Here is a 7,400-nt window from a genome sequence, read left to right on the forward strand (position 1 = left end):
AGAGAAGTTTGCAGTTTTGAAGCAAGTTATCTGCAATTCTATACATGTTGTCATGTTGGTGCCTGTATACAGGCTTTATTACACCTACAACCCTTATGACATCCTTATGTCACATGAACATTTATGAATTTAAACAGGTGTCCATGTGCAATTCAGGCACTGTGTTTGAATGAGGATTTCTACTTTTAATGAGACGGACATACTGCTCATCCCGGACCAGGCACAAAGCCTTGACACACGAAAAGGGAAGAGGCCGGCGTGTAGAATACCGGACAGAGTGGATAAACCGCCTCTACCCTCCGTTCTATTGGTGGACGTGCAATCACTGGAGAATAAACGGGACAATCTCTGTCCAAGACTATCCTAACAATGTGATCATGGAAAATGTAAATCTAGCTCTGTTTTTCTATACATCGGGCAGGACAGAACGAACGGTAGTGTCGGATAAACTCAAGGAGGGGTGGTGTGTCTGCGCACCAGCTATTAACAATCTCTAATATTAAGGAAGTCTCGAGGTTCTGCTTGCCTGAGTTAGAATACCTCATGATAAGCTGAAGACCGTACTATTTACCAAGAGGGTTTTCATCTATGATTTTTGTAGCTGTCTATAGAACCCCACAGTGGAGGTGTCATAACACCCATACAACTTAGCGGTCAAACGGAAATGATTCCAATCATTTTTCCACCATACATTTTTCCCTTGGAATTTTAGATACACTTAAATAAGGGTTATATTTCGTGCAAGCTTACCCTGGGGTGATGTTTTGTTAACCATGTAAATCTCTCAGACAATGACTTTTAGTTAATTGACTACAGGTCAGTGATCAACTCCATAGTGCCCTCCAAGCTCATCACAAAGCTAAGGAGCCTGGGACTGAACACCTCCCTCTGCAACTGGATCCTGAACTTCCTGACGGGCCTCCCGAGGTGGTGAGATTAGGCAACAACACATCTGCCACGCTGACACAAAACACGGGGGCCCTTCAGGGGTGCGTACTCTTCTGTACTCCCTGTTCACCCATGATTGCGTTGCCAGGTACGACTCCCAACACCATCATAAAGTTTGCCAACGACACGACGGTGGTAGGCCTGATGACGATGAGACAGCCTATATGGAGGAGGTCAGAGACCTGGCAGCAACGTCAACGAGACCAAATAACTTATCGTGGACTACAGGAAATGGAGGGCTGAGCACGCCCCCGTTCACATCGACGGGGCTGAAGTGGAGAGTGTCGAGTGACACTCTTAACACTCGCACATAGACACACTTTCACACTCTTCGCATACGCTGCTGCTGCTCTGTTTATTGTACATCCTGAGCGAACCAAGCCTATGGGTTCGTAGCTTCAACCCCGCAGCACACACACTTACGCACACCAACTGATTAATGGACGGCTGAATGTATAGCTTTGTTTGCTGTTTTCTATATTATGTCCATCTCTGATAAGCTACCCAGGAAAGGGCTGAAAATAGCCCATATTAATATACAATATGTAGCCTTATAAATAAGGTTTATGAAATCAATAACTTGCTAACGTCAGATAACATTCATACAGTATATTAGCTATTTCTGAGACTCACTTAATTTTTAATTCATTTGATGATACATCAGTAGCAATACAAGGATATAACATCTATAGAAGAGACAGAAATGCTTATGGGGGAGGTGTTGCTGTATATATTCAGAGCCATTTCCCTGTAATGCTTAGAGAAGATCTTATGTCAAGTGTTATTGAAGTGTTGTGGTTGCAGGTTCACCTGGCACATCTAAAGCCTTTTCTTTTGGGGTGTTACTATAGGCCACCAAGTGCTAACAGTCAGTATCTAAATAATATGTGTGAAATGCTTGATAGTGTATGTGATGGGGACCTGAATATTGACTGGTTTTCATCAAGCTGTCCGCTCAAGAGAAAGCTTCTCACTGTAACCAGTGCCTGTAATCTGGTTTAGGTTATTAATCAACCTACCAGGGTGTTTACAAACACTACAGGAAGAAGATCATCCACATGTAGCGATCACATTTTTACTAATACTGAAGAGCTTTATTCTAAAGCTGTATCTGTACCCATTGGATGCAGTGATCACAGTATAGTGGCTATATCCAGGAAAGTTAAAATTCCAAATTCCTGCACTTGATTAATTTAGGAAATTGCTTCTACCAATTATTGATAAACATACATATTTTAAGAAACTGACAGTTAGAACTGTTAAGGCTCCATGGATTGATGAGGAATTGAACAACTATATGGTTGAAAGAGACGGGGTAAAAGGAGTAGCTAATGAGTCTGGCTGCACATCTGACTGGCTGAATTACTGCAAATTGAGAAATGATGTGACTGAACTCAACAAAAAGAAGAAGAAACTGTATTTTGAAGCCAAGATCAGTGATATAAACTTTGGAGTACTTTAAATTATGGGCAGAAACACAACTTAATCTCCATCTTTCATTGAATCCGATGGCTTATTCAATTCAAAACCATTTGATGTTGGCAATTATTGGCAAACTTACGCAGGAAATGCCAACAATGAACAGTGAGCCAGTGAGCACTCATGCATTAAAAAACAAATAATGAAAGAATAGCATTGAAAGTTTGAATTTTGTAAAATTAGTGTGGGAGAGGTTGAAAAATTATTATTAATCTATAATGACAAACCTGGCATTGACAACTTAGATGGAAAGCTACTGAGGATGGTGGCTGACTATAGCCACTCCTATCTGTCATATATTTAATCTGAACCTAGAAGAAAGTCTTTGTCCTCATGCGGCAGGGTAGCCTAGTGGTTAGAGCGTTTTGGACTAGTAACCGGAAGGTTGCAAGTTCAAAACTCCGAGCTGACAAGGTACCAATCTGTCGTTCTGCCCCTGAACAGGCAGTCATTGAAAATAAGAATTTGTTCTTAACTGACGTGCCTAGTTAAATAAAATAAAAATAAAAACTGCCTGGAGGGAAGCCAAAGTCATTCCACTACCCAAGAGTAGTAAAGTGGCCTTTACTGGTTCTAACAGCAGACCTATCAGCTGGCTGCCATCTCTAAGCAAACTGTTGGGAAAAATTGGGTTTGACCAAATACAATTTCCCTGTAAATAAATTAACAACATACTTTCAGCATGCTTATAGAGAAGGGCACTCAACATGTACTGATCGGTGCAGCCTTGATATGTTTGACCATTTATTTTTATTTAACTAGGCAAGTCAGTTTAAGAACAAATTCTTATTTACAATGACAGCCTATCCCAGCCAAATCCGGACGACACTGGGCCAATTGTGCACTGCCCTATGGGACTCCCAATCACAACAAGATGTGATGCACCCTGGATTCAAACCAGGGACTGCAGTGGCATCTCTTGTACTGAGATGCAGTTCCTTAGACCGCTGCGCCACTCAGGAGCCCAACAACCTGTTGTTGAGAAAACGTATGTGTTATTTGCTTTTCAACCTCTGTCTATCTAATAGAACTTGGAGTTTTTTTTAAATGGAAGCTTCTCTAATATCAAACATGTAAAGTGTGGTGTACCCCAGGGCAGCTCTCTAGGCCCTCTGCTCTTTTCTATTTTTACCAATGACCTGCCACTGGCATTAAACAAAACATGTGTGTCCATGTACGCTGATGATTCAACCATATCATATTATCAGCAACCAGTGCTAATCAAGTTACTAAAACCCTTATCTTATCATATCATATAATCAGCAACCAGTGCTAATGAAGTCACTAAAACCCTTATCAAAGCGTTGCAGTCTGTTAAGAAATGGTTGGCCAGTAAGAAACTGGTCCTGAACATCTCTAAAACTAAGAGCATTGTATTTGCTACAAATCATTCCCTAAGTTCTAGACCTGAATCCGGTAATGAATGGTGTGGCTGTTGAACATGTTGAGGAGACTAAATTACTTGGTGTTAACTTAGAGTGTAAACTGTCATGATCAACACATATAGATTCAAATGTTGTGAAGATGGGGTGAGGTCTGTCTGTAATAAAGAGATGCTCTGCTTTTTTGGCACCACACTCCACAAAGCAAGTCCTGCAGGCTCTAGTTTTATCTTATATCGATTATTGTTCAGTCATAATGTATGGTCAAGTGCTGCAAGGACAATTCTAGTTAAGTTGCAGCTGGCCCAGAACAGAGCGGCACGTCTTGCTCTTCATTGTAATCAGAGGGATAAAATTAACACTATGCATGCCAGTCTCTCTTGGCTAAGAGTTTTATTTAATTTATTTATTTCACCTTTATTTAACCAGGTAGGCAAGTTGAGAACAAGTTCTCATTTACAATTGCGACCTGGCCAAGATAAAGCAAAGCAGTTCGACATATACAACGACACAGAGTTACACATGGAGTAAAACAAACATACAGTCAATAATACAGTGTAAACAAGTCTATATACGATGTGAGCAAATGAGGTGAGATAAGGGAGGTAAAGGCAAAAAAAAAGGCCATGGTGGCAAAGTAAATACAATATAGCAAGTAAAACACTGGAATGGTAGATTTGCAATGGAAGAATGTGCAAAGTAGAAATAAAAATAATGGGGTGCAAAGGAGCAAACAAAATTAATTAATTAAATTCAGTAGGGAAAGAGGTAATTGTTTGGGCTAAATTATAGGTGGGCTATGTACAGGTGCAGTAATCTGTGAGCTGCTCTGACAGTTGGTGCTTAAAGCTAGTGAGGGAGATAAGTGTTTCCAGTTTCAGAGATTTTTGTAGTTCGTTCCAGTCATTGGAAGCAGAGAACTGGAAGGAGAGGCGACCAAAGAAATAATTGGTTTTGGGGGTGACTAGAGGTGACTAGGGGTGACATTCAGTTGAGGAAAGACTGACTGTGTCACTTCTTGTTTTTATAAGAAACAATGTGTTAGGAATTCGAAATAGTTTGCATAGTCAACTTACGCACAGCCCTGACACACACACACTTACCACATCAGACATGCTACCAGGGGTCTTTTCACAGTCCCCGGATCCAGAACAAATTCAAGGAAACGTACAGTATTATACAGAACCATGAGAACATAGAACTCCCTTCCATCTTACATAGTGCAAGTGAACAGCAAACCTGTTTTTTTAGAACAAATAAAGCAACACCTCACGGCACAACACCTCTCCCCTATGTCACCTACTTGTTGTGTGTACAGTTGAAGTCGGAAGTTTACATACACTTAGGTTGGAGTCATTAAAACTCGTTTTTCAACCACTCCACAAATTTCTTGTTAACAAACTATTGTTTTGGCAAGTTGGTTAGGACATCTACTTTGTGCATGACACAAGTAATTTTTCCAACAATTGTTTACAGACAGATTATTTCACTGTATTACAATTCCAGTGGTTCAGAAGTTTACATACACTAAGTCGACTGTGCCTTTAAACAGCTTGGAAAATTCCAGAAAATTATGTTATGCCTTTAGAAGCTTCTGATAGGCTAATTTACATAATTTGAGTCAATTGGAGGTGTACCTGTGGATGTATTTCAAGGCCTACCTTCAAATTCAGTGCCTCTTTGCTTGATATCATGGATAAATCAAAAGAAATCAGCCAAGACCTCAGAAAAAAATGGTAGACCTCCACAAGTCTGGTTCATCCTTGGGAGCAATTTCCAAACGCCTGAAGGTACCACGTTCATGTGTACAAACAATAGTACGCAAGTATAAACACCATGGGACCACACAGCTGTCATACCGCTCAGGAATTAGACGCGTTCTGTCTCCTAGAGATGAACGTACTTTGGTGCGAAATGTGCAAATCAATCCCAGAACAACAGCAAAGGACCTTGTGAAGATGCTGGAGAAAACAGGTACAAAAGTATCTATATCCACAGTAAAACGAGTCCTATATTGACATAACCTGAAAGGCTGCTCAGCAAGGAAGAAGCCACTGCTCCAAAAAAGCCAGACTACGGTTTGCAACTGCACATGGGGACAAAGATCGTACTTTTTGGAGAAATGTCCTCTGGTCTGATGAAACAAAAATAGAACTGTTTGGCCATAATGACCATTGTTATGTTTGGAGAAAAAAGGGGGATGCTTGCAAGCCGAAGAACACCATCCCAAACGTGAAGCACGGGGGTGGCAGCAGCATGTTGTGGGGGTGCTTTGTTGCAGGAGAGACTGGTGCACTTCACAAAATAGATGGCATCAATAAGGTAGGAAGATTATGTGGATATATTGACGCAACATCTCAAGACACCAGTCAGGAAGTTAAAGCTTGGTCGCAATGGGTCTTCCAAATGGACAATGACCCCAAGCATACTTCCAAAGGTGTGGCAAAATGGCTGAAGGACAACAAAGTCAAGGTACTGGAGTGGCCATCACAAAGCCCTGACCTCAATCCCATAAAAAATTTGTGGGCAGAACTGAAAAAGCGTGTGCGAGCATTGAGGCCTACAAACCTGACTCAGTTACACCAGCTCTGTTATGAGGAATGGGCCAAAATTCACCCAATTTAATGTGGGAAGCTTGTGGAAGGCTACCCAGAACGTTTGACCCAGGTTAAACAATTTAAAGGCAATGCTACCAAATACAAATTGAGTGTTTGTAAACTTCTGACCCACTGGGAATGTGATGAAATAAATAAAAGCTGAAATTAATCATTCTCTCTACTATTATTCTGACATTTCACATTCTTAAAATAAAGTGGTGATCTGAACTGACCTAAAACAGAGAATTTTTACTCGGATTAAATGCCAGGAATTGTGAAAAACGGAGTTTAAATGTATTTGGCCAAGGTGTATGTTAACTTCCAACTTCAACTGTATGTACTGCCATGTATGTGTAACTGATATATGCACACACACACTACATGTTAATGTTTTTAAATGTATGTCAGTTGTAATGTCTTTTTCGTTATGTGTTGGACCACAGTAAGACTAGCTGTCGCCATTGGCATCGGCTCATGGGGATCCTCTTAAATCTAAAACACATACATACACAAAACACACCCACACATGCATATTGACTCTACACACACACTCACATATAGACACACGTTGTTCACACTCTTCAGATACGCTGCTGTTCCTCTGTTTATTATCTATCCTGATTTCCTAGTCACCATTACCCCTACCTACATGTGCATATTACCTCGATTACCTCAACTTCCTCGTACCCTTGCACATTGACTTGGTACCTGCTTTGGTACCCCTCTGTGATCATCAGGGTCCAGGTGAAGGGATTTTTAAAAATTGATTAACCACCAGATGTACAGGTTTGTTGGTTATAAAAGCGATAGCCTACAATTAGTGCAAATTTTAGTCTCCAATTAGATTTGGTCAAATACGTAATCTACATTAACAGACAACAGACCAGTAATAGTTTCCAAAAAATATTTCGCAACATGTTTTAAAAGGAGGGAAGAGAATTGGATGGAGGGGGACAGATTTGGTTATGACGCCGCCTTTCGCCGATGACGCGTG

The sequence above is a fragment of the Oncorhynchus nerka genome, linkage group LG9b (assembly GCF_034236695.1).
Source record: "Oncorhynchus nerka isolate Pitt River linkage group LG9b, Oner_Uvic_2.0, whole genome shotgun sequence".
NCBI lineage: Eukaryota > Metazoa > Chordata > Actinopteri > Salmoniformes > Salmonidae > Oncorhynchus > Oncorhynchus nerka.